The sequence below is a fragment of the Schistocerca cancellata genome, chromosome 5, assembly GCF_023864275.1.
Source record: "Schistocerca cancellata isolate TAMUIC-IGC-003103 chromosome 5, iqSchCanc2.1, whole genome shotgun sequence".
In the NCBI taxonomy this organism is placed as follows: Eukaryota; Metazoa; Arthropoda; class Insecta; order Orthoptera; family Acrididae; genus Schistocerca; species Schistocerca cancellata.
The window spans coordinates 416,601,938-416,622,946 of record NC_064630.1 but is presented as its reverse complement, the minus strand read 5'-3'; the positions used below and the strand labels follow the sequence as shown (position 1 = coordinate 416,622,946).

Genomic DNA, 21,009 nt, shown 5'->3' with positions numbered 1-21,009 from the left:
ACAGACGCTACTCAGAATGTTCTTGTTGCGGGCCTAATCTGAAGTCGATATTTGCGACATCACGGTCACGGTGGCAGCTAGTGGCTGTGGTTGACTATTGTTAGAGTTATCAGATAGGTAGGGAATTCAAAGACGCTGCTCAAAGAATTAGACCACGTCAATAACTGACGCTCTGCTCCTTTATATACTGAAGAGCCAAAGAAACTTGTACCCCTGCCTAATATCGTACAGAGCCCCTGCGAGCACGCAGAAGTGCCGAACACGATATGGCATGGACTCGACTAATGTCTGAAGTGGTGCTGGAGGGGGTTGAGACCATCAATCCTACAGGGCTGTCCATAAAACTGTAAGAGTACGACGGGGTGGAGATCTCTTCTGAACAGCATGTTGCAAGGCAGTCCAGATATAAAGTTCATGTCTCGGGAATGTGGTGGCCAGCAGAAGTGGTTAAACTCAGGAGAGTGTCCGTGGAGCCACTCTGTAGCAATTCAGGACGTGTGGGGTGCCGCATTGTCCTGTTGGAATTGAAGGCCTTCGGAATGCACAATCGACATGAAGAGGTGCAAGTGATCAGACAGAATGGTTACGTACGTGTCACTTACCAGAGTCGTATCTAGACGTATCAGAGGTCCCATATCACTTCAACTGCACACGCCCCTTACCATTACAGAGCCTCCGTCAACTTGGACAGTCCCCTGCTGACATGCAGGGTACATGGATTCCTGAGATTGTCTGCATACCTGTACACGCCCATTCGCTTGATACAATTTGAAACGAGACTCGTCCGACCAGGCAAAATGTTTCCCGTCATCAACAGTCCAATGTCGGTGTTGACAGGCCCAGGCGAGGCGTAAAGTTTCGTGTCGTGCAGTCATCAAGGGTACATGAGTAGGCCTTCGGATCCAAAAGCCCATATTGATGATGTTTAGTTGAATGGTTCGCAAGCTAACACTTGTTCATGGCCCAGCATTGAAATCTGCAGCGATTTGCGGAAGGGTTGCACTTCTCTTACGTTGTACGATTCTCTTCAGTCGTCGATGGTCCCGTTCTTACAGGATCTTTTTCCGACCGCAGCGATGTCGGAGATTTGATGTTTTATCGTATTCCTGAGATTCACGATACACTCGTGGAAGGTCGTACGAGAAAATACCCACCTCATCGCTATCTCGGAGATGCCGTGTCCCATCGCTCGTGCGCCGACTATAACACCACGTTCAAACTCACTTAAATCTTGATAACCTGCCATTGTAGCAGCAATAACAGATCTAACAGCTGCGCCAGACACTTGTTGTCTTATATAGGCGTTGCCGACCGCAGCGCCGTATTCTGCCTGCTTGCATATCTCTGTATGTGTAACACTGAATTCAGTGTTCCGAAATTGTTTCACTGCGGAAAATCGTAACACGGTCCCTGACTTCATCCGTCGCACGGACGCCAAAATGGAAAATATTGAAATAAACGATATCGGAATTGAAAAACAACTGCTATCACTTAGTAGCGGAAAAGCATCCGGACCAGACGAGATACCCTTAAGATTCTACAGTGATTATGCTAAAGCACTTGCCCCCTTTCTATCAGCAATTTATCGTAGATCGCTGGAAGAACGTAAAGTACCTAGCGACTGGAAGAAAGCGCAGGTCGTTCCCATTTTCAAGAAGGGTCATAAATCAGATGCGAATAATTATAGGCCTATTTCGCTTACGTCAATCTGTTGTAGAATAATGGAACATGTTTTGTGTTCTCGTATTATGACGTTCTTAGACAATACAAATCTCCTTCATCATAACCAACATGGATTCCGCAAACAGAGATCATGTGAAACTCAGCTCGCCCTATTTGCCCAAGAAATTCACAGTGCCGTAGACACTGGCGAGCAGATTGATGCCGTATTCCTGGACTTCAGGAAGGCATTTGATACGGTTCCGCACTTACGTTTAGTGAAAAAAATACGAGCTTACGGAATATCGGACCAGGTTTGTGATTGGATTCAGGATTTCCTAGAAGAAAGAACACAACATGTCATTCTTAACGGTTCAAAATCTGCAGATGTAGAGGTAATTTCGGGAGTACCGCAAGGAAGCGTGATAGGACCTTTATTGTTTACAATATACATAAATGACTTAGTTGACAACATCGGTAGCTCCGTGAGGCTATTTGCAGATGACACGGTTGTCTACAAGAAAGTAGCAACATCAGAAGACTCGTACGTACTCCAGGAAGACCTGCAGAGGATTAATGCATGGTGCGACAGCTGGCAGCTTTCCCTAAACGTAGATAAATGTAATATAATGCGCATACATAGGGGCAGAAATCCATTCCAGTACGATTATGCCATAGGTGGTAAATCATTGGAAGCGGTAACGACCGTAAAATACTTAGGAGTTACTATCCGGAGCGATCTGAAGTGGAATGATCACATAAAACAAATAGTGGGAAAAGCAGGCGCCAGGTTGAGATTCATAGGAAGAATTCTAAGAAAATGTGACTCATCGACGAAAGAAGTAGCTTACAAAACGCTTGTTCGTCCGATTCTTGAGTATTGCTCATCAGTATGGGACCCTTACCAGGTTGGATTAATAGAAGAGATAGACATGATCCAGCGAAAAGCAGCGCGATTCGTCATGGGGACATTTAGTCAGCGCGAGAGCGTTACGGAGATGCTGAACAAGCTCCAGTGGCGGACACTTCAAGAAAGGCATTATCGAAATTACGAGAGAGCACATTCCGGGAAGAGATGGGCAACATATTACTACCGCCCACATATATCTCGCGTAATGATCACAACGAAAAGATGCGAGAAATTAGAGCAAATACGGAGACTTACAAGCAGTCGTTCTTCCCACGCACAATTCGTGAATGGAACAGGGAAGGGGGGATCAGATAGTGGTACAATAAGTACCCTCCGCCACACACCGTAAGGTGGCTCGCGGAGTATAGATGTAGATGTAGAAATGCCTATGTCACTTTCTTTGGCGCTTCAGTGTGTAAGCTAGAGTGTTCTGCGAGATCCTCGAACAAACACTGCATCGAGGCTGTACTTTTGCCGATAAATGAGTGGCGGGCCAGCACGGTAGCTTGTAAGAAACGTGGCACGCCAGTACGAGACCCTTAATGTGCCTGTTGAAGTCCGTGAGGGCAGAAATTTAAGTTACAGTGGTTCTGACTGTGTTGTATGTGTTTGCGACGCAGTTTTTGCATCATAGGGAAACATGCCGGACACGACATGATCCTTGAGTTGGGTATAGCCTGTAGCGTCATTTTACAGCTGTGGATGTAGGGAACGTTCAGTGGCGGAAAAGGCATTTGTAACGCGAAGTATAACACAGCTCCATGGCTGTTATCTGACTTTAAATGCCTGAAGAAGTGCAAGCAACATAGGGCCATCCTGACATCCGTCCCAGGGTCACACACCTCCAGTGAGACGGTGTGTTGGATGCCAGTTGAGGGCCTGCAACCAACCTGTTTGCGTGCCACATGGTCTGGGGTGCGATATCTTATGACAGCAGGAGCCCTCTCGTGGTTGTCCCACGCAACCTGACTGCAAATTTGTACGTCAGACTGGTGATTCGACCTGTTGTGCTGCAATTCACGAATAGCATTCCAGTGGGAGTTTTCCAACAGCATGACGCTTTCTGTTGCACACCAACACGCTCTACAGTGTGTCGAAATGTTCCCGTGGCTTGCTCGATCACCAGATCTGTCTCCAGTCGAGCACATACGGGACATCATCGGACGACAACACCAGCGTCATCGACAAGCAGCATTAACGGTTCCTGTATCGACTGACCAAGTACAACGGGCATGGAACTCCCACCTCACAAACCGACATCCGCCACTTGTGGAACACAATGCATGCACGTTTGCATGCTTGCATTCAACATATTGGTGTTTACACCGGTTATTAATGTACCATCATTTCACATTTGCAATGGCTCATCTCGCACTTACATTGACCTGTGATCTTGCAATGTTAATCACATAAATAGGTTACCTGGGCAAATGAATTCGCGAATTTCATTACTCTTCATTAATTATTTTTTGGTGTTGCGGTTTTTTTCTTCAGTGTATGTCACTGGCTCCGAGAGTTTTTGATTGATAAAGATCATTAAATTATATTTAACGCCAAAGTACAAAAAGAATCGAAACTAACATCGTGAGTGGCTCAACGAGGCTTACTAGGCCGTTTATGTCATCAGTACAGGTAAACGAGTTATCAGATAGAATCAGCAGCACCCTGTCATTATTCACTGACGGTTCTGTTTCGTATTGAAATATATCATCGCTGTATATTTTTAACAATATTCGGAACGATTTAAAAATGGTTCAAATGGCTCTGAGCACTATGGGACTTAACTGCTGAGGTCATCAGTCCCCTAGAACTTAGAACAACTTAAACCTAAGTAACGTAAGGACATCACACACATCCCTGCCGAGGCAGGATTCGAACCTGCGACCGTAGCGGTCGCGCGGTTCCAAACTGTAGCGCCTAGAACCGCTCGGCCACTCCGGCCGGCGGAACGATTTAGACGGTATTTATATGAAGTGTACTGAATGTAACACCTCTTGTGTATAAATACAAAATAATGCCCACAACAAAGAGGCTAACTCAATAGTACTCGATTCTTTAGTTAACCAAGCGTTTAAGCTTATTTCATCCTTCAAATGCTTTCAAGTAATATTACAAAACCGTGTGCAGTGTAGGTAACGTGCAATATCAGTAGTAAAGAAGGTGAATAAAATACTAAGATTTTTTGGATTATTTCTGGGGAAGACTAGTAAATTACGCATAAATTCACACATAAACGAAAGTACATTTCTTTGTACCACATGAGCTCGTGCACCAGTGGCTCCAAAGACGAACCCATTGCCGAAATGTTGACTGCGAGGTTGAGCAATATCCTGTAGGAGTAGGAAGGACCTCGTCCCGATGATTCTGCGCAGCTCTCGCACCACCGTTGATAGTCATGAAGAGTGTTCAGCTTGACTGCAGTCCCAAGGCTCTGAAAGTGTACCGTCTCAATGTTAGGCACAATGATAATGTATCAACGCATTTGGACGAGGAGCTGGAGACGTAACAGCATGGAATTCCACGTTCCACTACACTGCGAAGCGTGAAACAAAGAATCTGGCTTGTCAGATTGTTTCCTCGTGGAGAGAAACGTGGCCAACGAGATGCGACATAGTCTTACATCACAAGCAGAACAGAGGAGACGTTAAACCTCGTATTTGATGGCTTTTCTTTCTCATACAGTACGGGTATGAACATAAGGTATTTCAAAGTATCAGCAAATTGAGGGTCGTTTCAGCTGCGATTTGGTATAAAAATGACAGGAATCTACTTATCGATGGGTAAACGCTCGCTGTGGTTGATCTGTGCAGCGTTATAACTTGTGTGCTCCGAAAGTGTACCGTTTCAATGTTAGGCACAATGATAATGTATCAAAAGCACGTTATTCTGGTACAATTTGCATATTAAATATCAATAATGACATTTTGCAGTTACTGTTTCGAGGTATTGTATTTCATATACGGAGGCTTAGCTGTCATGGCGAAGGTTCAAAATGTTCAAATGTGTGTGAATTTCTAAGGGACCAAACTGCTGAGATCATCCGTCTCTAGTCTTACACACTACTTAAACTAACTTACGCTAAGAACAACCCACACACCCATGCCCGAGGGAGAACTCGAACCTCCGGCGGGAGGGGCCGCGCAGTCCGTGACATGGATCCTCAAACCGCTCGGCCACTCCGAGCGGCTACGGCGAACGTGTAGCGCAGTTGATAGCATGAAAAGTTCTCGAGTTGAGAAGAAAAAGATAGCACCTCCTTGCTGTTTTTTTTTCACTTTTTGTTTTCCGTAAGATTCATTTCAAAAAAGTATTATTACAATAGTCGATGTTATTTATTATAAATAATGTATATGTTGCAATTTTTGTTGGAATGGGAAACGACTGGAATGTTTCCGCAGTGGCCAAAACTCTTAATATGGCTGCCAATCACTGTATGAAAGCAAACGTAAGTTAAACACTGGAAATTTTTCGTACTGTGAAACTTTCTATGAAATATACATACCCCTCTTTTTGTGTTTATGGGATGACTCATTTTTGTATCTTGCCGGTAAAGATCTTTTCCAATGATGGTGAGCAGCTTCGAAAAATCTGATTTTCCATTTGAATGAAATTACGAAACGAATCTCGGTCTTGAATCTATGTGATGAAGTACGTTATTTCAGAGCGTTGGTAGTCGAGGCAACATCGACAATATGGATATTATGCAGACGCAGACTGACATTAGACACTATACCTCTACTATAATCAATTTAAAACAAAAAATGTGATGAAAATTCTGTTCCTACAACTAATCTGTATCGAAGATCTTTGTACAGCACTATGTACTATTCCTCTACCAGCAATTCTCTTTTGAAGCCTAAAGCCCGGAATCTTCTTCGCGATTTTCTCCGCTCTTCTTCGACAATAGCTAATAGGGTTAACGCAGCTGTTTCAGCGAGTCAGTTCTCGTAAGGAAACTGTGTGGTTTACGAGGCAAATAAAGCCGTCAAACGCCGCTGGAGAGCGCTGAAAGCGTAAATCACGTTAACCAGCTCGTCCTGTGTTTCAATGGCGCTCTCTCTCGCGAGATCGGGTGTCACGTCCCCGCCCACCCTAACGTTAGCTGCCTTTTCCGGTATGAGGACGGCTTAAGGCTTGCTTTGATACCTGGCCACTTCAACCGTATTCTACGAAGATCATCAGGTACCAGCAATCTTGCACATCGCCGTAGACATTGTCACTCAGGTTGATGCCGCGTTTTTTGACTTCATGAAGTTATTTGATACATTCGCAACTGTCGTTTAGTGAAAAAAATATGGGCTTACAGAGAATTGGACCAGATTTGGGACTGTGCTCAAGACTTCGTTGCAGACAAAATTCAACACGACACCCTTAACAGCACAAAATCGACAGATGTAAAGATAATTTCTAGTTTACCCCAAGGAAGTGCAATAGGACACCCACAGGTTACAGTGTATATAAATGATCTGGTGGATGACGTCAGAAGTCTATGAGTTTATTTTCAGAGATGCGGTTGTCTGTAAGAAGGCAGTAACGTCAGAAGACTGTAGAGAATTGCAGGAAGACCTGTAGAAGATTGATGAATAATGGCAGTTTATCCTAAATATAAATAAATATAACATATTGCGCATTCATGTGAGAAGAGGTAGACTACTACTGTACAGTTATACTAGTCGTAAGAAATTGCTGGAAACAGATACTACCTTACAATATCTAGGAGTGAATATCCAGTTAGATTGCATCACGGTCAGGTAGAGATTCCAAAATCAGATATAGGATTGTAAGGCATAGACTCAGACCAAAATTTAGTCATGATGAAGAGTAGGCTTAAGTTTAAGAGACTGGTCAGGAAAAATCAATATGCAACGGAACCACTAAGAAATGAAGAAACACGCTTGAAGTTCTCTGAGGCTATAGATGCCGCGATAATAAATAGCTGAGTAGGCAGTTCATCTGAAGAGGACTGGACGTCGATAAAAATGGTAGTCACAGAAATTTGAAAGAAAACCCTGAGTACAACGAAGGTAACTGCGAAGAAACCATGGATAACGGAAGAAATAGGCTACTTCAGTTGATCGGTAAAAGAAGGAAGTAAAAAAAATATTCAGGGAAATTCTGGAAAACAGAAATAAAAGTCAGTTAGGAACGAAACAAATAAGAAATGCAGGAAAGGTAGGACAAAATGGCTGCGTGGAAAATGTGAATAAATCACAAAAGAAATGATTGTCAAAAAAATGGTTCAAATGGCTCTGAGCACTATGGGACTCAACTCCTGAGGTCATTAGTCCCCTAGAACTTAGAACTAGTTAAACCTAACTAACCTAAGGACATCACAAACGTCCATGCCCGAGGCAGGATTCGAACCTGCGACCGTAGCGGTCGTGCGGTTCCAGAATGCAGCGCCTGTAACCGCACGGCCACTTCGGCCGACAAATGATTGTCAGATGGACGGACAAGGCATATAGAAAAGCCAAAACTACCTTCCGTGAAATTTAAAGCAAAGGCATTAACATTAATAGTGCAATGGGAATTCAACTGTTAAGTGCATAGGAGAGAGCGGATAAATGGAAAGAGTACGTTAAAGCAGTCTGCAAGGGGGAAGACTTGTCTGATGACGTGATAGAAGAAGAAGCAGGAGTTGACAGGGAGATCCAATACTGGCAATCAGGATTTAAAAGAGCTTTGGACGGGTTAAGACCATGTAAGGCAGAGGGCATAGATAACATACCAATGGAATTTCTAAAAAGGTTGGAGGAAGCGGCAACAAAACCACTACTCACTTTGGCGTGTACAATATATGAGACTGGCGACATATCATTAGGCCTTCGGAAGAACATCCATTCAGACAATTCCTAAGCTAGCAAGAGCCGAAAGAAGAAACAACTGTCGCACAGTCAACGTAAAAGCTCATGCATCCGAGTTGGTGACAAGAATAACATGCAGGAGAATGGAAGAGAAAACTTGGGAAGTGTTAGATGACGATCAGTTTGGCTTTAGGAAAGGTAAAGGCACCGGAGAGGCAATTCTGACGTTGCAGTTGGTAACTGCAACGAGACTGAAGAAATAAGACATGTTTACTGGATATGTCGACATGGAAAACGCGTTAGATAATGTAAATTGATACAAGATGTTCGAGATTCTGAGAAAAATGGGGTTAAGTCATAGGAAAAGACGTGTAATATACACTCCTGGAAATTGAAATTAGAACACCGTGAATTCATTGTCCCAGGAAGGGGAAACTTTATTGACACATTCCTGGGGTCAGATACATCACATGATCACACTGACAGGACCACAGGCACATAGACACAGGCAACAGAGCATGCACAATGTCGGCACTAGTACAGTGTATATCCACCTTTCGCAGCAATGCAGGCTGCTATTCTCCCATGGAGACGATTGTAGAGATGCTGGATGTAGTCCTGTGGAACGGCTTGCCATGCCATTACCACCTGGCGCCTCAGTTGGACCAGCGTTCGTGCTGGACGTGCAGACCGCGTGAGACGACGCTTCATCCAGTCCCAAACATGCTCAATGGGGGACAGATCCGGAGATCTTGCTGGCCAGGGTAGTTGACTTACACCTTCTAGAGCACGTTGGGTGGCACGGGATACATGCGGACGTGCATTGTCCTGTTGGAACAGCAAGTTCCCTTGCTGGTCTAGGAATGGTAGAACTATGGGTTCGATGACGGTTTGGATGTACCGTGCACTATTCAGCGTCCCCTCGACGATCACCAGTGGTGTACGGCCAGTGTAGGAGATCGCTCCCCACACCATGATGCCGGGTGTTGGCCCTGTGTGCCTCGGTCGTATGCAGTCCTGATTGTGGCGCTCACCTGCACGGCGCCAAACACGCATACGACCGTCATTGGCACCAAGGCAGAAGCGACTCTCATCGCTGAAGACGACACGTCTCCATTCGTCCCTCCATTCACGCCTGTCGCGACACCACTGGAGGCGGGCTGCACGATGTTGGGGCGTGAGCGGAAGACGGCCTAACGGTGTGTGGGACCGTAGCCCAGCTTCATGGAGACGGTTGCGAATGGTCCTCGCCGATACCCCAGGAGCAACAGTGTCCCTAATTTGCTGGGAAGTGGCGGTGCGGTCCCCTACGGCACTGCGTAGGATCCTACGGTCTTGGCGTGCATCCGTGCGTCGCTGCGGTCCGGTCCCAGGTCGACGGGCACGTGCACCTTCCGCCGACCACTGGCGACAACATCGATGTACTGTGGAGACCTCACGCCCCACGTGTTGAGCAATTCGGCGGTACGTCCACCCGGCCTCCCGCATGCCCACTATACGCCCTCGCTCAAAGTCCGTCAACTGCACATACGGTTCACGTCCACGCTGTCGCGGCATGCCACCAGTGTTAAAGACTGCAATGGAGCTTCGTATGCCACGGCAAACTGGCTGACACTGACGGCGGCGGTGCACAAATGCTGCGCAGCTAGCGCCATTCGACGGCCAACACCGCGGTTCCTGGTGTGTCCGCTGTGCCGTGCGTGTGATCATTGCTTGTACAGCCCTCTCGCAGTGTCCGGAGCAAGTATGGTGGGTCTGACACACCGGTGCCAATGTGTTCTTTTTTCCATTTCCAGGAGTGTACAATATGTACAAGAACCAACAGGGAACACTAAGTATGGAAGATTAGGAACGAAGTGGCCGGGCCGACCGCGGTGGTCTAGCGGTTCTGGCGCTGCAGTCCGGAACCGCCGGACTGCTACGGTCGCAGGTTCGAATCCTGCCTCGGGCATGGGTGTGTGTGATGTCCTTAGGTTAGTTAGGTTTAAGTAGTTCTAAGTTCTAGGGGACTTATGACCTAAGATGTTGAGTCCCATAGTGCTCAGAGCCATTTGAACCATTTTTTGAAGTGGCCGGCCGGTGTGGCCATGCGGTTCTAGGCGCTTCAGTGCGGAATCGCGTGACCGCTACGGTTGCAGGTTCGAATCCTGCCTCGGGCATGGATGTGTGTGATGTTTTAGGTTAGTTCTAGGGGACTGATGACCACAGATGTTAAGTCCCATAGTGCTCAGAGCCATTTGAACCATTTTTGAACGAAGTGTTCCGATTAAGAAGGGTGTAAGGCAGGGGTGTAGTCTCTCGCTCCTACTGTTCAATCTGTACATCGAAGAAGCAATGATAGAAATAAAAGAAAGATTCAAGAGTGGAATTAAAATTGATGATGAAAGGAAACCAATGATAAGATTCGCTGATGACGTTGCTATTCTTACTGAAAGTAAAGAAGATTATACGATGTGGTGAATGGAATGAACAGTCTAATTAATGCGAGAAGAATATGGAGATAGAGTAAATCGACGAAAGACGAAAGTAATGAGAAGTAGCAGAAATGAGAATGGTGAGAAACTTGATTTCGGTACTGGTGATCACGAAGTAAACGAAGTTAAGAAGTTCTGTTACTTGGACAGCAAAATAACCCACGATAGACGGAGTGAGGAGGACATAAAAAGCAAACCAGCACTGGCAAAATGACCATTCCTGGCCAAGGCAGGTCTGCTAGTGTCAAACATAGGCCATAATTTGAGGAAGAAATTTCTGAGAATGTGCGTTTGGAACACAGAATTGTATGTCGGTGAAACATAGACTGTGAGAAAACCGTAACAGAAAGGAATCGAAACACTTGAAAAGTGATACTACGGAAGAATGTTGAAAATTAGGTGGATCGATAAAGTAAGGAATGAGGTTGTTCTCCACAGAATCAGCGATGGAAGGAATATGTGGAAAACAAACAAAAAGAAGGGATAGGATGGCAGTACATTTATTAAGACACCAGGCAAGAACTTCCATGACAACAGAGGGAATTGTAGAGGGTAAAAGCTGTAGAGGAAGACAGAGATTGGAATAATCCAGCAAATAATTGAGGAAGTATGTTGCAGTTGTTTCTCTGAGATGAAAAGACTGGCACAAAAGAGGTATTCGTGACGGGCCCCATCTAGTCAGTCTGAACACTGATGACTCAAAAAGAAAGAACCTATCCTGAGCGACGTTAAGTGGAATGGCCACATAAGACAAGTTGTAGAAAAGCAGACGCCAGGCTGAGTTCCATTGGAACAATCATAAGGAAATGTAATACATCCACGAATTAAATATCTTACAAAACGATTGTTCAGCCGATAACTGAGTATTTCTTATAAGTCTGTTACCCTTACCACGTTGGATTAATGGGAGACATAAAAGGGGTCCAATGAAGAGCGGTGGGTTTCATCATGGAACCGTTTAGCTGCCGCGAGAGCGTAACTGAAATGCTCAGCGAACTCCAGTGGCAAATGCTACAACACAAGCGTTGTGCATCACGGAAAGAATTGCTATCAAAATTCCGAGAGTTCACGTTCCCGAAAGAGTCGGACAGCATGTTTGCTTCCTCCCACATACTTCTCGCGAAATGTCAACAACGACAAAATTCGAGAAGTAAGAGCTAATATGGACGTCTATCGAAACTCATTCTTCCCACGCGCCATTCGTCTATGTAACAGGGAAGGGGGATCAGATAGCGGTACCAGAAGTACCCTCTGCCACACACCGTCAAGTGGTTTGAGGAGTATAGATGTGTATGCAGATATTGTTGATAAAGAAATCCCGACAATATCCAGTTGCTCTCTTGCCCATTTTCTTAGAGCAACATGGTGCTGGAGGGTTTGAATTCTTGGTCGTAATGCGATGACGGAGGCCAAAATTACTGCTCGGAGATGGTTGCGTGCTGTCTGAGACGACACAGACCTTGCAGTTGCCTACAAAAAGGGAGCACGTTGTTTTGTTTCATTCGTCTCGGTAAACCTGCGATACATAGGCGTCTGAAAGGTATGAGGGAGAAGGGAGAACTTACACCCTCCTAGAATTTGAGGATACAGATTTTTTAATTATTGCAGAATTATTACGCATTTATAGAGATTATTGTATGAGACTGTACTGAATTGCACATTCAGTACTGGCGAGCGCATGAGAAATACTGTGGTTTCAGCGATTCCAGCACAACTTCGGTTCGTCGTGCTGCTGACGGGAAATGAAGCCGTTTCTTTGGCGCGCTGGTGATTTTGGCGCTGTCATGCTGTCACAGCCGTTTCGAATCTTAACAGAACAGTGTCGAAACAGGGTAGCCACTTTTTCCCTGCCGCTTCCTGGCACAGCCCTTAGCGACCTGTCCAACATCATGGAACGGAATCCGTCACCAGCTAACAGGCCGCTTTCTTTAGAAGAGAAGAAAATAAACTGTGAAGGTGGAAAATATGTCGTCTCAAGAGGCTGCTGCTTTTCTAATGTCTGTGAGAAGCAACACACATTTAGCACTTTCCTGGCGCAGGAAATATAATTTCATCTTTCAGAATATTACATTTGCATTCACAGATAAAGCATAGTACTTAAATATTGTGTCACCAATAAGAAAAATTATTAGTACTAGTGACTGAAGACTGACATATCAACAACATTCAAGATAAAGAGATATAATTTGCTTATGGTACTAAAATGGAAATGCCGTGTGGCTAGGGACTCCCGTCGGGTAGACCGTTCGCCTGGTGCAAGTCTTTCGAGTTAACGCTACTTCGGCGACTTGCGTGTGGATGGGGATGAAATGATGATGATAAGGACAACACAACACACGTTCCCTGAGCGGAGAAAATCTCTGACCCAGCCGGGAATCGAACCCGGGCCGTTAGGCATGACATTCCGTCGCCCTGACCACTCAGCTACCAGCAGCGGACCTATAGTACTGATTTATATAATCTTTGTTGCGATAGGGTCTGTGCGATGAACTTTTTGAATGATTTCGTGATGCTTTCAGCCACTGTTCTCTTGACTTGATGTACGATTGTCCAGTTTCGGCCTTAGGTCATTTTCAAGTATCTAAAACGGAAGCATTGTGCATTGGATTCATTAGTATCACATGAATATAACATGGGGACAAGTCATATCCCAAGATGAACTAGGATTACAATTTACTTTATGGACGAACCTTTAATGATACATTATGCACAGTATGTCATTGCTCCTATGACTGCACGTAGTTGTCACAAAGTAAATTAGAAATATTTTGTCGCTATTTTAGAAGCATGGTACTTTTGAGCACTTCTTGCGAAGCTCTTATCAATGAGGTCGATGTCCTTAACGTACTTACGCTAGGAAGACTAATTATTTTAGAGAAATTAGTTGATTAAACTATGAATGTCTTTGTTCTCAAATATACTTAATTGTCGTTCATCATTGGTGTGAATATGACTTTATGTAAGTTCCTTAAAATAGCTTGTATTTGTTCTATAATTATGGGAGCACGAATAGTTGTTACAAAGATCTTATGTATAAAGTCGGCCAAAATACTCTAATGAAACAACCTTGTAGGTAATGCAATCACACAGCTATGAGTAGTCATCTTGGGTATTAATTTTTTAATTGATTTCTTTTTAGATATAGTCATATTATAGATTTGAAAGGTATCGTAATGAAAAGACACGTGTATTTGCACGAACTTTTGTTGAAGTACCAATGTTATTTGGCTGTGATATCCTCAGGTTAGTTAGTTTTAAGTAGTTCTAGGGGACTGATGACCTCAGAAGTTAAGCCCCATAGTTCTCAGAGTCATTTTTTTTTAATTTGGCTGTTTGCAAATTCTTACAATGGCAACAAATATTATATTTTTAAACATCGACAGGTAAACGACTAAACGCATAATGCTTTCCTGAAAATGTATGCCTTTCGTGATTTCCGAAATCCCCTACACTTGCAATCAGATAAGTTAGCGAGAACTCCTTTGCATCTGGACGCTTCGATCTGCAGACACAGGTTTTCAGGACGAGGGACAGGCTTGGAAAGCCCAAGTCGAACATCAACAAATAAACCTGTAAATAACTTTATTCAATAATACAATGAATTACAATATCCCAGAATATGAGAGTAATTTACTATCAATCGTCGGAAGAGGTTTCGACAGTATAAATTGCAGGATATTATTGTTCATACGAGATGCATTCAAGTTCTAAGGCCTCCGATTTTTTTTCTAATTAACTACTCACCCGAAATCGATGAAACTGGCGTTACTTCTCGACGTAATCGCCTTGCAGACGTACACATTTTTCACAACACTGACGCCATGATTCCATGGCAGCCCCTAAGGCTTCTTTAGGAGTCTGTTTTGACCACTGGAAAATCGCTGAGGCAATAGCAGCACGGCTGGTGAATGTGCGGCCACGGAGAGTGTCTTTCATTGTTGGAAAAAGCCAAAAGTCACTAGGAGCCAGGTCAGGTGAGTAGGGAGCATGAGGAATCACTTCAAAGTTGTTATCACGAAGAAACTGTTGCGTAACGTTAGCTCGATGTGCGGGTGCGTTGTCTTGGAGAAACAGCACACATGTAGCCCTTCCCAGACGTTTTTGTTGCAGTGCAGGAAGGAATTTGTTCTTCAAAACATTTTCGTAGGGTGCACCTGTTACCGTAGTGCCCTTTGGAACGCAATGGGTAAGGATTACGCTCTCGCTGGCCCAGAACATGGACACCATCAATTTTTCAGCACTGGCGGTTACCCGAAATTTTTTTGGTGGCGGTGAATCTGTGTGCTTCCATTGAGCTGACTGGCGCTTTGTTTCTGGATTGAAAAATGGCATCCACGTCTGATCCATTGTCACAACCGATGAAAAGAAAGTCCCATTCATGCTGTCGTTGCGCGTCAACATTGCTTGGCAACATGCCACACGGGCAGCCATGTGGTCGTCAGCATTCGTGGCACCCACCTGGATGACACTTTTCGCATTTTCAGGTCGTCATGCAGGATTGTGTGCACAGAACCCACAGAAATGCCAACTCTGGAGGCGATCTGTTCAACAGTCATTCGACGATCCCCCAAAACAATTCTCTCCACTTTCTCGATCATGTCGTCAGACCGGCTTGTGCGAGCCCGAGGTTGTTTCGGTTTGTTGTCACATGATGTTCTGCCTTCATTAAACTGTCACACCCAGGAACGCACTTTCGACACATCCATAACTCCATCACCACATGTCTCCTTCAACTGTCGATGAATTTCAATTGGTTTCACACCACGCAAATTCAGAAAACGAATGATTGCACGCTGTTCAAGTAAGGAAAACGTCGCCATTTTAAGTATTTAAAACAGTTCTCATTCTCGCTGCTGGCGGTAAAATTCCATCTGCCGTACGGTGCTGCCATCTCTGGGACGTATTGACAATGAACGCGGCCTCATTTTAAAACAATGCGCATGTTTCTATCTCTTTCCAGTCCGGAGAAAAAAAATCGTTGGAATCCCTTTCTTGGCCAGGTAGCTGGCCACCAAGGAGCAGGTGTGACTCGGAGCATTGTAATGATGCAGCTTCCAATCATCGGCGATGGCTGGCCTCCACGCGATTGACACTGGACTTCAGTCTCTTGAGCATTTCGCAATAAAAAGCATCGTTGACAGTTTGGCCTTGGGGCACACACTCATGATGAACCACACCTCTGACGTCAAAAAACACAATTGGCATCGCTTTCACCTTTGATCTACTAATGCGAGCCTTTTTTAGATGTGGGGATGCTGCGGTGTGCCATTCAGCACTCGTGCACTTTGTCTCTGGGTCATACTGAAACACCCAGGTTGCGACTCTGGTGATAATGTTATCTAAAAATTCTGGGTAAGCTTCAAGGCTCGAAGATTGTCTTGGCAGGCATCCACACATGCTTGCTTTTGAGAGTCTGACAAAATCTTCTGGACCATATTGGTGCAGATTTCCTCATTGACAATTCTTCGGTGATGATGCTGTGCTCTGTCATTTTATAAAGGCTCAGGTCGTCTGCTATCGTCACGACACTCATCAGACTGTTGGTGTTCAATAAAACACGCACACATTCAATGTTTTCGAGTTTTGCTGGCTGACGGGCATCCGGAGTGGTCCTCGTCCTCAACGCTCTCCCGGCTCTTTTAAAGCACTTCACCCACCTGAAAACATGATCTTTTGACAGGCAATCATCGCCGTAGGCTTGGCGAGACAGATCCAACGTTTCCGTACCCGATTTTCGTAGTTTCAAAAAAACTTGGTAGTGTAACGTTGCTCGATGGTTTGCTACATGTTGCGCAACGACCGACCACTTTGCGACATGTCCACGCAACGCACGATGCTGCCAAGACAAGAGCCTGCAGGCGACTGGCACGCCGCGTGTTTTCCTCCACACACCCACCACCACCAATCCCCCTGGGTGGGCGCGCACTGCGAAGTACAGTCGCGGCAGCAAACAATAAATATCATTCCTTTTTATACAAACACTGTATATAAGGCAATTTCATAAATAATTTCCTGAAGAATACAGTTAAGATTTAGGCAGGCACTCCGTCTCCAGGCCACAAGTGGCCCATCGGGACCATCCGACCGCCGTGTCATCCTCAGATGAGGATGCGGATAGGAGGGGCGTGTGGTCAGCACACCGCTCTCCCGGTCGTTATGATGGTTTTCTTTGACCGGAGCCGCTACTATTCGGTCGAGTAGCTCCTCAATTGGCATCACGAGGCTGAGTGCACCCCGAAAAATGGCAACAGCACATGGCGGCTGGATGGTCACCCATCCAAGCGCCGACCACGCCCGACAGCGCTTAACTTCGGTGATCTCACGGGAACCGGTGTATCCACTGCGGCAAGGCCGTTGCCCAGTAAGATTTAGCCAGGCCAATTTTAGATTTACTATGTGTGTACGAAGTGTTTGTACATATCTGATGTATAATTGGAAGTAATTTGCAGATGGCCCAGCAGACGACACAGGACTGCCGAGCAGATCTCACTTATTCACACGAGAGGAGGAAGGAAACCACTGTAAGACGGCCAGCGAAAGAGTAAGAAGGGGCTGGATGATCCACTTTCTATGGGAGAAGACTACAGAGGCGGGACCCAAGCACTGCAAGACGGTATAGGTGGCACCCTGCGTGGCATCGAGAGCCCTGTCGTCCACACAGACTGCCCCTATGGCCAGACAACGGCAGACGCTGATGTCAGGGTATGAGGTACAATATTCGCCAACAGCAGAGTTTAGACGTTGACACAAACAACTCTGCAAACAGCAGCTGAAATCAAACAAAGACACGAGCTGCCATCACATTAAATGGAGCTAAACTAATCCATAACCCAAAATCAGTGGCGCGCGGGGTAGCTGCGCGGTCTTGGTGCCTTGTCACGGTTCACAGCCGGCCGGAGTGGCCGAGCAGTTCTAGTCGCTACAAGTTCGAATCCTGCCTCGGGCATGGATGTGTGTGATGTCCTTAGGTTAGTTAGGTTTAAGTAGTTCTAAGTTCTACAGGACTGATGTCCTCTGAAGTTAAGTCCCATAGCGGTCAGAGCCATTTGAACCATGATTCACATAGCTTCGCCACATCAGAGGTTCTAGTCCTCCCTCGGGCATGGGTGTGTGTGTAGCCCTGAGCATAAGTTAATTTAAGTTAGGTTAAGTAGTGTGTAAAGCTAGAGGCAGAAGACCTCAGCAGTTTGGTCCCACAAGAACTTACCAATAATTTCCAAATTTCCAAAACCAGGGTTTACACGGTCCTTTATGATATACCATGAACTACAGGGTCAAACAGCATATCCGATTAACCCATTCCAATACTACATGCCATAACTATTTTCCCTTTTATAACTACGCTCTTCACTAGTACATGCAAGATGCAACAATCATAGAGCTTCTTGACGAATGAACTAATAGCAACGCCAGCCAACACAAGAATCTTGGAGTGGAGTCGTGCAGTCCAGTCGACGAGCAAGACGTGTGTACATGGTAATGCAACATCATAATGAGAACCTGACTCCTCAGTAATGAGCCCTGAGTATCCCCAGGGCAGCAGTCACTAATGGATGACATGTGACAGAGAATGACAGCCACTGCGACGGGCTTCTCCTCGCCAAGAAGCAAGGACAATGTCACCCCTTTTCGTCGAGCAACTTGACCTTTGCACCTCGCAGACGGGCTGGAATGAATCATTGTTCCCATTAGAAGTGTGTCAACGCTGTGACTCGAAAAGTACAGAAACATGTGTTGTCCAGAGTGTCGTATGCCATCTGTAATTCAGTGTTAGGAAAAAGTGGTTTGTGACTCTTTTATGCCTATGTCATTTATTTGTTTTGACACTATTTAATCCAATTGTTTCTCAATGTTAAGCTATATCATTCACTTGCAAATTTATCATTATATGATTTTGTAATTTTTGTATAAGTTGGAACTGTTGTAAAAGCGAGAATCTCAACTTAGTACTTTTTGGATCTCTTTGTAAATTACTAGTGTATTTATGAATCCACTTCTGATATTTACTTTTACAAAAAGTTTTGCTTTTGTGATTTATAGCGTATAGTTATTGCGTAATTTATTACTTCTCTAATTTGTTCACATTTAATTTCAAGTAATGTGAATGGGAATGGTAGAAGTGTGTGTGTGTGTGTGTGTGTGTGTGTGTGTGTGTGTGTGCGCGTGTGTGTGTAGTCTTGTTTACTTTATAAACTAACATTAAGAGGGTACCACCTTATTGATAGAGAAGAGAGAGCACATGATATTGTAACTAAATACATTCTTACCCAAAGTAAGTGTGACTGTTTGTTTTTCACTGAAGAGACCTGAACAGATTTTCTTTTCTGTGTGTTTAAATTATTGAAATTGTTGCCATCCTAAAACTGAACTATACAGGGTGAGTCACCTAACATTAGCGCTGGATATATTTCGTAAACCACATCAAATACTGACGAATCAATTTCACAGACCGAACGTGAGGAGAGGGGCTAATGTAACTGGTTAATACAAACCATAAAAAATGCACGGAAGTATGTTTTTTAACACAAACCTACGTTTTTTTTTAATGGAACCCCGTTAGCTTTGTTAGCACATCTGAACATATAAACAAATATGTAATCAGTACCGTTTGTTGCATTGTAAAATGTTAATTCCATCCGGAGATATTGTAACCTAAAGTTGACGCTTGAGTACCACTCCTCCGCTGTTCGATCGTGTGTATCGGAGAGCACCGAATTACGTACGGATCCAAAGGGAACGGTGATGGACCTTAGGTACAGAAGAGACTGGAACAGCACATTACGTCCACATGCTAACACCTTTTTATTGGTCTTTCTCACTGACGCCCATGTACATTACCATGAGGGGCGAGGTACACGTACACACGTGGTTTCCGTTTTCAATTACGGAGTGGAATAGAGTGTGTCCCGACATGTCAGGCCAATAGATGTTCAATGTGGTGGCCATCATTTGCTGCACACAATTGCAACCTCTGGCGTAATGATTGTCGTACACGCCGAAGTACATCTGGTGTAATGTCGCCGCAGGCTGCCACAATACGTTGTTTCATATCCTCTGGGGTTGTAGGCACATCACGGTACACATTCTCCTTTAACGTACCATACAGAAAGAAGTCCAGAGGTGTAAGATCAGGAGAACGGGCTGGCCAATTTATGCGTCCTCCACGTCCTATGAAGCGCCCGTCGAACATCCTGTCAAGCGTCAGCCTAGTGTTAATTGCGGAATGTGCAGGTGCACCATCATGCTGATACCACATACGTCGACGCGTTTCCAGTGGGACATTTTCGAGCAACGTTGGCAGATCATTCTGTAGAAACGCGATGTATGTTGCAGCTGTTTGGGCCCCTGCAATGAAGTGAGGACCAATGAGGTGGCCGCCAATGATTCCGCACCATACATTTACAGTCCACGGTCGCTGTCGCTCTACCTGTCTGAGCCAGCGAGGATTGTCCACGGACCAGTAATGCATGTTCCGTAGATTCACTGCCCCGTGGTTTGTGAAACCCGCTTCATCGGTAAACAGGTAGAACTGCAACGCATTCTCTGTTAATGCCCATTAACAGAATTGCAATCGATGATTAAAGTCATCACCATGTAATTGGTTATGTAGCGACACATGAAACGGGTGAAAGCGGTGACGATGCAATATGCGCATCACACTACTTTGACTCAGTCCACCGGCTCACGCAATGTCCCGTGTACTAATGTGTGGGTTCATGGCCACAGCTGCTAACACACCAACTGCGCCGGCCGGAGTGGCCGAGCGGTTAAAGGCGCTACAGTCTGGAACCGCACGACCGCTACGGTCGCAGGTTCGAATCCTGCTCGGGCATGGATGTGTGTGATGTCCTTAGGTTAGTTAGGTTTAAGTAGTTCTAAGTTCTAGGGGACTTAAGACCACAGCAGTTGAGTCCCATAGTGCTCAGAGCCATTTGAACCATTTTTTGAACACCAACTGCACCCGCTTCTCCTGTGACGGGCCTGTTACGGACCCGTTTGCGTGCTACGACCATACCTGTTGCATACAGTTGGCGGTCGATGTTTTGCAATGTGCGGCACGTTGGATGCTCTCTGTCCGGGTACCGTTCTGCATACACCCTGCAGGCTTCAGCTGCATTTCGTCGACACTCGCCATAGATGAGTACCATCTCCGCCTTTTCAG

General features: G+C 45.2%; 1 protein-coding gene and 1 pseudogene across 1 annotated transcript in view; both read right to left on the bottom strand.

Annotated features, from left to right (window-relative positions):
* LOC126187373 (L-lactate dehydrogenase-like) overlaps positions 1-21,009 on the bottom strand; it is a 291,082-nt gene that overhangs the window by 204,687 nt on the left and 65,386 nt on the right. The gene's annotated exons all lie outside the window — the stretch shown is intronic.
* On the bottom strand, positions 17,090-17,206 carry LOC126189347 (5S ribosomal RNA; annotated as a pseudogene).